Source organism: Protopterus annectens, chromosome 4.part1 (genome assembly GCF_019279795.1).
Source record: "Protopterus annectens isolate FY-2018-M chromosome 4.part1, PAN1.0, whole genome shotgun sequence".
In the NCBI taxonomy this organism is placed as follows: Eukaryota; Metazoa; Chordata; order Ceratodontiformes; family Protopteridae; genus Protopterus; species Protopterus annectens.
The window spans coordinates 189,143,282-189,156,084 of record NC_056734.1 but is presented as its reverse complement, the minus strand read 5'-3'; the positions used below and the strand labels follow the sequence as shown (position 1 = coordinate 189,156,084).

Sequence of the window (12,803 nt, the reverse complement as noted above, 5' to 3'; positions counted from 1 at the left end):
TTCAACTGCTGAATCCTACACTAAGGCACTGTACGAGCACATCCACTCATGCATGAATCGTGCCATCCCAAATAGAACCAAAATGCTCTCATCCAAAAAGGAAGCCAATCTGGTGGTCCCCTGCCATAAACAAACTTTACAACAAAAGGAAGAAACTTTTGCAGAAAAGAGGAAAATCCCAGGATGCACAAAACTCCCTTACTGGCCTCAGTAAGAAACTGAGATGCCTCATAAAATCCTCCAAAGCTAGTTACGAAAATAAAATTGCCAAAGATTCCAAAGACAACCACAAAGCATTCTATAACTATGTCAAGAATCTAAATGGCAATGCTCAGATCTGCGCTGAGCTAAAACAGAATGGCATTAAATATACTGATCCAAAGGATATTGCCAATATCCTGGCAGATCGATTCAGTGCCAACTTCACCCCTCTCACCCCTAAATGGCCCATCTCAATACCGAAGATTGCCAAATTCCAGTAATAACGGCCACACAGGTACAAAACGCACTCTCTAAAGCCAAGAATACAGCATCCATGGGACCAGATGACATCCCGGCTGTGTACTACATGAACTACAATATGAACTGGCACCTCACCTAAGTGTCATGTTTAATCATAGCCTCACCTCAGGTTTCGTGCCCACTGAGTGGCGCAGAGCTACAGTTATCCCAATCCACAAGGGGATCCACCTTGGATCCCGGAAACTACCGTCCCATCAGTCTGACAAGCCTTATCTGCAAGGCCATGGAGCGTATTATCATGGAACTTATAAGCAAAGACATTGGCAACCTTCAAACACTGGACCCCACCCAGTTTGGGTTTGTGAAGGGCCGATCTTGTCTCCTGAACCTGATTGACTTCTTTGAATCAGTCTCCAGAGCCATGGACAAGGGTAAGGTGGTCCACACAGCCTATCTAGACCTTGCCAAGGCCTTTGACACCATCCCCCACTCTGGAATCATAGATAAACTTACTAAGTTGGGCATTAATCCCTATGTCACCCGATGGGTTGCTAAATGGCTTACTGATAGAACCCATACTGTAAAAGTAGCCGACTCCAAATCCAGCTCCAGACAAGTGACAAGTGGAGTACCTCAGGGTTCAGTCCTGGGGCCGCTCTTGTTTGGCATCTACTTCTCTGAAGTACAGGTCAACACTAAGGGACTCTGGCTAACAAAGTTTGCAGATGACTGCAAACTGGGAGCCATTATTCAATCCCCAAATGATGTGGATACTCTACAAAAGGGCCTTACAGAAACAGATGCTTGGTGCCAGAGCCATGGGCTCAAGCTCAATGCCAAGAAATGTATTGTTATCCCCTTTGGGAAAAACATGTATCCATGAATTACCATATAGGTGGCAGTACACTAAACACAGAAAGTGTGATAAGAGACTTAGGGAAACAGGTGGACAGTGGTCTCACCTTCGATAACCACATCGCCACAACAGTCAGGAAATCCTTCTATGTGGCATACCTCATCACGAAGGGCTTTTCATCCAGAAAAAAGGAGGTCATTGTCCCACTGTACTCATCCCTCATTAGACCCATTATAGAATACAACGCCCCATTTGGTATGTACCTCTCAAGACATCTGCAACAACTGGAAAGGCCTCAGAAATACCTCACTAAAAGAATCACAGGCCTAAAGCAGATGCCCTACGCTGACCGCCTTAAAAAAACTCCAGCTATACTCTGTCGCATATCGTCTACTCAGAGGCGATCTCTGCTTAACATACAAGGCCATGTCAAACCCAGAACTGTTGGACATGCTACACTTAAAGAAATCCCAATCCCTCAGAGCTACATGCTCCAGGGATCTAAACCTTGTCATCACAATAAACAAAACATGCTGGAGGGATAGGTTCCTGACCCAGAGACTCCCCAGACTCTGGAATAGATTGCCCATACATGTCAAGCAGAGTGCCTCTTTGGTCCTCTTCAAGAGGAACCTTGACGATTGGATGGGAGAAAGGAAATTCACCCCAGGGATCACGTCAGTCGCCCTGCTAGACAGGGGTCCAGGAAAGTAAATAATGTGGGAAGAAATAGCCAGGGAATTGTTATGGCTAGGCTTGTATAGGCCCTAGGGCTGATAGCCTAGTACCAACCTATGAACACCCTCATCTGAATCTGAACTGCTCATCTCCCATTTTACTTTCTATTGCTCTGCTTATTTGTTTATTAATCACACTCTCCTGAACTTTCATGCAATCTGACAGGAGTTTGATACCTCTGTACTGCCCATGGTTCTGAATGTCCCCTTTGTTCTTGCACACTGGCACTTATTCTCTATGCATCTGGGGTATGCCTTTCTCACCACACTGCTACAAGTACCCTTAGGAGCAATTTCTCCCCATCTCATCCAGCATCTTTATCACATCTGCTGTGACCTCATCTGAGTCCGCTCCTTTCCCTGACTTCATTTTTCTTATTGTTGTTCTTACTTTTTCTATAGTGAGCTCCTCCTTTTCTGCCATTGCAGGCTGTGTCCGGGGCAGTACAGCTTCTTTGGGGTTTTTTTTTTCATTCAGAAGCTGCTAGAAGTACTCCTTTCATCTGCCTTTGATGTCCTGTGGACTGGTGAGCAGGCTGCTGCTGGCATCCCTTATGAAGGGTGTCTGACTATCTTCTTTATCTTTCTGCCATTGTCTTGCAACCTGATATAGTTTCTTTGTGCTATCTATGGGCTTACTTTCTAGAAGCAGGTAAAGTGAATCTGATGCCTTGTTCTTTGCTATTGCAACTCCTTTCTTAGCTTCTTTGTTAGCCAACCAGTATCCCTTCCAAGCCTGGACCATCTTTTCTATCTCATACTTTTTTCCTTCACTTCCTCTTTCTTTTGATGACTTCCTGGACTTCTGCATTTCACTTCCAGCTTTCCTTATGTAACTTAGTTCCACACCTGTCTCAGACACATATCTTTTCTGTGGTTGTCACAGAAGGTGTTTTGAGGCTCTGCCATTCTTTTTCAACTCCACCTATTTTCTCTTCATCCTGAGGTGCTACTGCCCTGAGTAACTCTTTTAACTGTTGTGATTTCTCTCCATGCATCTTACCAGTCTTCAGCCTGGTCTCTGTTGACCTTAGAGCCTTCTCTGACCACTGTTTGTGACTGATTGTGGCAAACTGTGATTTATGTTGTGGGCCAACAACTTAATTGAGGATAACTTTGCAATCACTGATTCTACCCCAATGCCCTTTCCTTAATAGGAGGAAGTCTACCTGAGTTGCATGTTGGCCACTCTTGCATTTGATCATGTAACTCTCTCTCTTTCTGAACCTTGTATTGGCTACTATTAAGCAATTTGCCAAAGAGAAGTCTAGAATGGCCTCTCTTTTTTTATTCCTGTTGTCACACCCACGTGGTCTAAGCCAGTCTAAATATCCTGGTCTGTCTGCCCCAATATGTGTATTCAAGTCATCCATTATTAACACCAATTCATGTTGTCCTGCTTTATCTAGAAGGTCCTGCAACTGCTGTCTCAGTACACTCTTTCCTCACTATCACAACCCTGCTGTGGGGCATAGACTGAGATTATGAATGCTGCCCTTGCATTAGGCTGCAGTCTGATTGCCATGAGTCTCTCCAGCATGTTTTATTTATGTCACAGACAAAGTTGAAGTCCTTGGATTTAGTGTTTCTGATGCAGTTTGTTTTGCTGACATGCAAGAGGTTCATCAGAGATGAGTCTTAGAATGCCTTATATGCCAGGCAAATATCACCTCTCAGTAGCTAGGAGATGAGAAAGAGACAAGTCCTTAAGGTGATCTGTGTAGGACATGGTATTCATATTCTGGATTCTTCTGGTGAGAAACCTTTGAGGATGTTCTAACTATTCCAGGTACCTGGTTGGTACATGCCAAAGAGGGCACTGTATTTGACAATGGGTCTGATAAGGGCAGAGTAGTGTGGTACTATAACTTTCTTGGACCTGGATGTCTTACCCTTGCTTAAGAGTTGGACAACATAGAATGATTTCTTACTGTCTCGGTTACGTTGGTCCGAAGGCTAAATTACTATCAACATATGTTCCCAAATCCAAAACTACTAGGTCATCTTTTAAAGGGTGTTTTGTAGTAATTAGCTTGGGTGAAAGATTTCTCAAAGAGCACTATAATGCATTTCTTCATGTCAAGTTTTAATCCTTGGATTTGGCATCACTCGTTTGTTTGTGTCAGAGCCTCTTGCAAGCTATTCCTGTAATTAGGGAATCTATGATTGCTTCCATTTTACAATCATCTGTGAATCTGGTGAGCCAGAAGCTTTTGACATTAGACTTGACATTTTTAGAAATAGATGGCAACAGGAGTGGGCCCAACACGGAGCCCTGGAGTACTCCACTGGTCACTGGTCTTCTGGTGACAGTGGCCTCACCAGTCTGGACATCTTGGGTCCTATCTGTGAGCTGACTAGCAATCCATTGAGTTATGCAAAGATTTATGCCTGGTTCTCAGAGTTTGCCACAATACTTGATGGATATTGTAGCCATGGCCAGGTCGAGCTAGACAGTGTGCACATTTTCTTCCTCTCATCCATAGCCTTGGCAATCCTCTGGAAGAAGTATAGTAGGATGAGTAGGCAAATTTACAGACCCTCCCTTGGCAAGTCAAACTTGAATGGGCCCAGTATCTGTAAATTGCCAATGTCCTTGTTGATTATTTACATGATAATTTTGTCCATGTCTTTGCATATTAGACTTATCAGACTGATGGGTCTGCAGTTCTTGGGAACTGCTGATGGCCCACCCTTGTGGAGAGCAGTGGTTGTTACAGCTCTCCATTCATTCGGTATGTAACCTGTTTTGAGGCTGTAGTTGAATGGTGCCTCTAGTTGTCCTGCTGGTCAGTAAAGGTTGTGCCATTTACCATTAGTTCTGTACACTGCTGTCTGCTACCTTTGAGGTTCCTGGCATAGCTGAAGAAGGCTTTGTGATTGTCTTTAGTCTGAGAAGCTATCCTGACCTCATAATTGGTGATACTCATAAAACTCATAAAATCAGTGGGCTCTGTGAGAGTTGCACTTTCTGATTTTGACCATCTGATTTTTATTCTTTTCTGTTGCTATATACCCTGTTATGATTGGAATTCTTCCAGTGGGTTTTATTTTTATTGTTAGATCTGGGTTTGCTTCTGGTAGGTATGACAGTCTCAGTGCTGCCATTTCTGTGTTTGTACAGAGTTTGTGTGAACAATTCAGCATATGCAGCTGTGTTCTTGAGGTTTGGGGGAGCCTTGAATTTTGACAAATTGTCTCTTAAGAGGATGTAGTTAGCTTTAGAATAGTTCCTAACTGTTACTAGTTTAGTTGGGTTTTCTGGTTTGATTTTTATTTTAAAGGAGATAGTTTTGTGACCTGACCTCACTATTGAGGATGTGCCATGGGGGAGGGGGGGGTTATACAATCCAAACCTGGTGAGTACCAGGTCTAGTATTTTTGAGTCCATGTTTGGAGTGCACACTATCTGGTCCTGGGTGTTTGTGTCAACAAAGTCTAGGAACTGCCAAACCCAGTAAATGCTAACAAGGAAGGACAAGACCTAATCCTTGTAGAGACACTTCCAGTGTAAAAATAAGTATTGCTTTAAAACATTCTGCCTCATGACAGAGAAAACAGGAGTACTGAAAACAGTTATGGAGAATGAGAAAATAGAAAGTGAAACAGTAGGCAGCATAGGACAGTACTAGAGACTGGAAAAGATGAGAGAGCAAGAGCAGAGACTAAACATTAGAAAAGCATATAAATGGCTAGATCAATACACTAGACTGAAGGTTCACTACTTTGAAATAGTGTATGGAATGCACAGTGCAGAGAAAGTACACTTAATCGAAAGTGCAGTTACGCAAAGTTCAGTACAACGAACGGGCGTTGTACTGAACTTCCGTGCAGTACTCACGGACCTTAGGGTTAGAGCATGCGTCATTGTAAGGGGATAGCCTGTAAGGCTATCCCCTTACCATGACCAGTGCCCTAACCTTAAGGTCCGTGATGACTACAGCGCAGTGAAGGACATAGCAAATGTCCTGCACTATGGTGCGATAGTCATGAACCTTGGGTTAGGGCATGGGTTAGGGTAAGAGGATAGCTTTACTAACTATCCCCTTACCCTAACCGTGCCCTAACCCTAAGGTCCATGAGTATTGCACCATAGTGGAGGACATAGCATGTTTTTTGATGTCCTCCACTGTGCTGTGGTACTTTCGATGAAGTGCACTTTCGCAGAAGTTCACTTTCTTTAAAGTGAACTTTCGCGTAAGTGAGGCTTCCTATTACAAGTTCGAAGTTGTAAACTTTTGTTCTTGTAATAGGAATCCAAATGGCCATACGTTATGGAAAGGGAGCTGAGACTGCAGAAATAGATGACTCTCAGAGCTATTGAAATGCTAAAGCTCTTCAAATCATAAGCATAAATAAAAAATATTAGGGAAAATTTCAGACTTTATATCAAGAAAACTAAGACCGAATCCTTAGAATTCTCACATGAATATGTTCAAGGCATCAACCTGATGAAGAGATTAGGAAGACCAAATCACAAACAGCTCAGGCTTAGGCATGTAGTTGCCTGTTATTACTCTTAATGAAGTAATGAGAAAGATCCACATAAAATGGCACTGCTCATGTACTTCCCATGGCTAGCCTCTAGCAATTTCCTCTACCACCCACCTCTTTTCACAACCACTTTATCATCCCCCAACTCCTCTAATCTATTCATTTTCACCTAACTCCTTCTACATTACCCGCTCCACATCCTCTCTTACCCCCTACCTAGCCTCCTTGTACTGCTTTCTCCTCCAACTCTCCCTCCTCCACCAAACTGAGATCTCCATAACTTCGTACTCTGCTCTCAACTAACTCCTTACTCCCTGTAAGTTACCCCTGCCAATCTTAACCTATTTCACAAAAAGTGACAGCATAAATTCTGAACTATAATTGTATCTATACCAACACATCTGTATACATCTTGGAAAAACACTAGAAATGTACATATTGTATTGAAGTCTACTATTCTATTTTCCCCTTTCTTACACTGTACAATACTCCTGATGTACTTGAAGTTTTTATGTTTTGTCATGTATGATACTAAATTGCTTTTTTCTGTCGAGTTTTTCTCCCCAGGCCTCCACTGAAAATGGGCTATTAGCCCAGTCTGACTATCCTGGTAAACAAATGTGCATAGTCAAGATTTCTCAGCATAACATTATAAAAGGAATAGTGCAAACCAGGCAAACCAAAATGAGCTTAGACTACCATGAGTTAACTCATGATTGATTTATCCAGATTTTATGACTATGATGTGAAGTACGTAAAGTACACTTAAAGTTCTGCTTTACAAGAAAAAAAACTAAATTACTTGACAGCAAGGATTATTCCTTGGCAATGACCCTTTTCACTAGGAATTTATTGTAAAAAATTAAGTATTAGATAGTTATATCAGTTTTTAATCCAAATTCACGTATATGAAAGTTTGAAGTACTACAAACAAAGTTGAATTAGTTGGTTTTGCACAAAAAAACATGAAAATAAGGGGCATGTATAAATGTGGAACTTGTTAAAACCAAAGGTTTATTTTAGAAAGTACCTACATTACTGTGCCTAAGAGAGTGAAAGAAAGGATATTTGTTGCTTAAGGTTATTTTACTTGTAATAGCACCTATGTGGTTTGTTATGCAAGCTGCGTCTACTGCCATTCCTATAGACTTAAGCAGAGAATATACAACCATTTATTGGCAATAAAAATAGTGATACAGCCAACGGATTGTATAAACACGTGGAAGAATGTGCTGTATGACATTTTTTTTGTATTATTATGTGATTTATGATGTCAGAAGGGGAGGTTTTGAATCTCTACTTGAAGTTAAAGACAGAATGAAATTTACACTAAATGTGAACCATTAGTCAAGGTTAATTGGGGTCTATATTACAGCGTTGAACGCTTAGGTTGTCGAACATCTTAATGTCAATATCTAAACGTCAAATGCTCAAAACCACAACCGGCCAATTACACAAATTTTTTCCCTGTGAAAAAATTTGCTTGGCCAACAAAAAAAAAAAACATACTATAAAACCCTAATCAAGTTGGGGTGGTCTTTGCCCCCCACACCCTAAAATGTGGGGGGCTGTGCCTCACACAACCCCCTTAACTAAATATACCAACTCCAAGATTGCTCTACATCAGGGAAAAGGGCAAATCCCTGATATAGGCTAATCTGGGGTCACAGTTTTGAGCATTCCACGTTTAGGTGTCGACATTTAAGCGTTCGACAACCTAAGTCTTCCACCCAGTAATAGGAACCTTTAATTGTGCACATTTGTATTAAGGGTCATTTAAAATTGCATTCTTTAAGATAATTTGGTGCAAGGGTATAGCCATGCATACTACTCTACTGAGTAAATTTTTTTTCTGAGCACCACATCAATATGGCTTTTTTTTCCAGGTCATATTATGTCTACAACTGTCTAAATTAATGTGTACAACAACAGATGAACTATTGCTAATTGAAAAACAGTATCTTCAATAGTTTTAGGTGGAGCAGCTGAAATGTTACTTACTTTAATTAAGTGCTTGGGGAGACAGCATTTTGAGAGATGTCCATTTTTAAGTGATGTCAAAGGGGTTAGCACTAAGAGCTAGTGAGTACAAAGCACAGTTTCCTTGCAACACTCCTGATTTGGTGTGTGTCACTAAGTGTTGCTTACTTTTTTTCAAATGTCATCCGATTAGTTTTTTTTTAAAAAAATTGACCATATAATTCATTATTTAAATGCTGGTTGAATTATTTTTAGGGTTTTTTTTTTTTTGAAGCCTACAATAATCACACATGAATGGAATGAAAGTGTGTGTGTGTGTGTGTGTGTGTGTGTGTGTGTGTGTGTGTGTGTGTGTGTGTGTGTGTGTGGGTGTGTGTGTGTACATATATATATATATATATATATATATATATATATATATATATATATATGTATGTATGTATATATATGTGTGTGTGTATGTATATATATTTATTTTATTTATTTATTTAACATTTGTTTACCAGGAAAGTCTGACTTGGAACAAAGCCAATTTTCAGTGGAGACCCAAAAATGCGGTTTATATGTTCGATGTCTGGAATATTAATTAGGTTGGAATATTGACAACCTAACTGAGATTAAGTCAAATTCAACTTCTTAAGTCCATTGTCCCCATTGCAGCAGTACTTATGGACCAGATCCGTACTGCACAATGCTGACAATAATGTTTTTGCATTAACCAACGATGCATGAAATATGTTTTTACTAATATATGGTGTACTTGATATAACTGTGTATGTTTCAATAGTTTCATAAACAGCAGCTGGCATATTCTCACAATGTCTCTTTACTACTCACTCCTAGTGGTATTTTCCAATATATATCTTCTTACCACTATTCTTTTATCTCATTTTCTGTGCACTTTACATATACTTATGTGGGATATATGTATGTAACCTATTAACTTCTCATTGTCTTTTATTATGTACCCTTTCTGTCTCTTTCAATCAGTTTTATGCTCATGCAAGCATTCATCCACCATCCTTCTGAGTACCATCCCTTTATCAGTTAGGTATGCCCATATGGTCTGGGAAGTTGTATTTCTGTATGGATTAAGCATTGATTCATATTCAGCATATACCTATTCCACCTTTCCACTTCTTCCCATGAAATTTCCTTAACCTTCCTGCACTCATTCTTTGTTCACCTGTCCTTATCTGATTCATAATCTCACCTGTCTCTGAAAATGTTGGTGCCTCCCTCAACTTGTAGTTTCTAGTGACTGATCTTTTTGCCAGGCAGTATTAGTAAAGTGACAAGTATGTGATCAGGTTTGCTTAGTTTTGTCGATGGATCCCAACTCAGTAAAAAGTTCCTTTGTCAGTATGACCTTGGTTCAACCATGTGTCATGTACTGCAGTTTGCATTTCCCTTTCCAGTCATGCAATCCACTCTCTCCCAAGTGTAATTTCCAGCAACCATCCTCTACTGTGGGACCATTTTAGATAACCTACATGGTATATAACAGTACATGTGCATGCACTTCCAGGCAAATATGCAAAAACGTCTTGATTTTGTCACATATCCAAATGCTATACAGACTTCTGCTCAGCTATATACTGACCTTTGTTTACCCATCCACCTATTTCACTTCTCTCTCAAGCAGCTTGCAGTCTAAAATTGTCCATTAATATTTTGTAAACCTGACTTATTAGCTTTCTAGTGGCGGCTTCCTCATTTCTTGATTCTATGTCTAGCTCCACAAGACTTCTTTTCTCCTCATTTGCTCATTTTCTCTCTCTCTCTATCTGCCATTCCTTCCTCAGTCCTATGAAGCTCCACTTGAGTCTTCAATCTAGGTTACATTTTCCTTTAACTTCCCATGCATTAATGTTGTTGTTCTCTTCCAATATCTGGATTCGTTTCTCAGTTCTCACCATCTCACTGCTGCCCAGTGCCCATCTTATTTCCCTTTCCCAGTGGGTATATTCCTTTTGGTCCCAATTTTCCCATCCATTTTTGTAACTGATATCGTTTTATTTCATTTACCATCCCTCTGCATCCATAATTTTTGACCCATTTTCCTTAATTTCACTCTATAATTTGCAACCGAAACCCTACTCTTCTCATGCCTTCTCTTTTCTTCGTTTGTCAAGTGATTCCATTTAGGTGCATAGTTCTTTCACTGCATGTTGTAAAATAATCTAACCTGTGTGGCCATATAGCAGGATTCTAAGTCAGGCTCTCCAAACCCACCCTGCTCTACTGGTAGCTTCATACTTTTCCACCTCACTCTTGGACACTTACGTCCCCAAATGAAGTCTTTCAGTTCTTTATAAATCAACTGCCAGATTTTCTTATCTGGGACCATTGAGTATGCCTGTCTTTCACAAAGTACCAGTCACAATAACAGCATTTTTACTGTATTCTACTATATAACTACATTGTAAACAGTTCCATACTTTTATTTTCTGCTGTCCTGTTGACAATGTTCCTTGCCACATGGTATTCACTCCCTCTCTTAGGTCTTTCTCTATTTAAGCTACAAAATATTTCATTCTGTAGTGCCCCCATAGGTAGGGATAGTTCTGTACCAGTTCCCTGTTTTGGGTATAATTAATACTATTGCATTCATTTTATGTACATTGATTTTACGTCCTGCTATCATTTCCTACTGAGCCAAGATTCAGACATAATTTTGTTATATTCTGTTGTAGTCAGTCAAAAGTATAATATCATCGGCAAACAATATTTTTCCTGGTAATCAAATGAATCATACCCCGAACTGTTGCTAGAGGTTCTATATATAACACAAACAAGAGAAGGCAGCCTTGGGGGGGGGGGGGGGCTCTTGACAGTTCCAGTTTCCTTAAGAATATTCCTATCACCTTATTATTAGCTTTTCCCCTTCATAAATTCACATAAACAAAGTAATCCATATATCCCACCTTTCAGAATACAACATAAATACAGCCGGCTTACTTTATAATTTTATTTTCAGCATATAATCATGACATCATTAATGGATCTCCTCTCGGTAATGCCTGCTTTTGTAGAATTAATGTTTTGTTAATGCTGTCAAAGGCTTGTGTGCCCCAACAAACTCATACTATTCTGGTTGTTTCAATTCTACCTGAATTATTGATACTCTTTTTGTTAGAATATTCAGGAATAGCTTATAATCGTGATTAAGCACTGATATTGGTCTATATAACCCAGGATCTGCAGTATCTTTTTTGCCACGTTCAGTAGTAGACACTACTGCTATTTTCCATGCTTTTGGAATTTTGCCTTCTTCCAAAACTCTATTAAACTCTTTGCCATTGTTAAACAATTAGCCCTTTTCCCATTTCCAGATTAAATTGGTAGTCTATCCCATGTCACCTAGCTCTTGCTTGACATTTCATTGCTTCTTTAATTTCTTCTTTTATAGGTTCTTCCCCCTGCCTATGTTAACTTTCATGTGTTTATCTACCCTAGAAAAATAACTAGACTATTATAACTCCTTGTACAGTTTGCCAAGTTTATATAATTCCTGATAATATTCTGTCAAGCATTCTAGTATCCCTTCACTGTCTTCAATCGTTCTCCCTGATTTCTGGTCCCTCATCTTCACCATGTTTATTTACATCTTCTGCTGCCTCAGCTTTTGTTCTAAAAGCTTTGTACTGCGGGGGGTTGTACCAAGAAGTAGTTGTGCTAGTGCTACATTTATTATCCATAGTCACTAAATCCTCTACTATTTTTTAGCTGCATGCCATTCTTCCCTTTCCCTCTCATCTCCTGTTCCATTCCTATTTTGATATCCTTCAACTTTCTCTAGACTCTTCAAATGCTGTGAATAATCTTTCTTCCACTTTTCCTGATCTTTTTGCCTTGATATTTCTTGCAGTTTTTTTTTTCCTTTAGAGTCTCCCAGCTCTCAATTAACTCCTCATCCCTTCTTCCGCTCATCCATAGCAATTTCCCCTGCAATATTGTCCCTATCCCTTCTCAAGAGATATACTTTATCAGAAAGTGAGTGGGAAAATAAATGTGATGCAAGTGAGTGGGAAAACAAATGTGCTGGAGTCCATGAGTATATTTCTTGTTGCCTAGATTCATTTGAACTGGGGCATGATCTGAAGGTGCATCTGGATGGATTAAATAGTCTTAAGAGTTTGTATTCTACTGAAATATATAAGCAGTTCAATCTTGAGTAAATGGAATCTGGAGCCAATTTCAATTTTGAATTTGGAGGATCTTTAATATTTATTGTTGAAATGTAGAGTTTACTTCAAGTTGTTTAGAAATAG

The 12,803-nt window shown here is 39.8% G+C and overlaps 1 protein-coding gene across 1 annotated transcript in view; it reads right to left on the bottom strand.

The window, feature by feature from the left end:
* LOC122801194 (arrestin domain-containing protein 3-like) overlaps nt 1-12,803 on the bottom strand; it is a 128,458-nt gene that overhangs the window by 31,833 nt on the left and 83,822 nt on the right. The gene's annotated exons all lie outside the window — the stretch shown is intronic.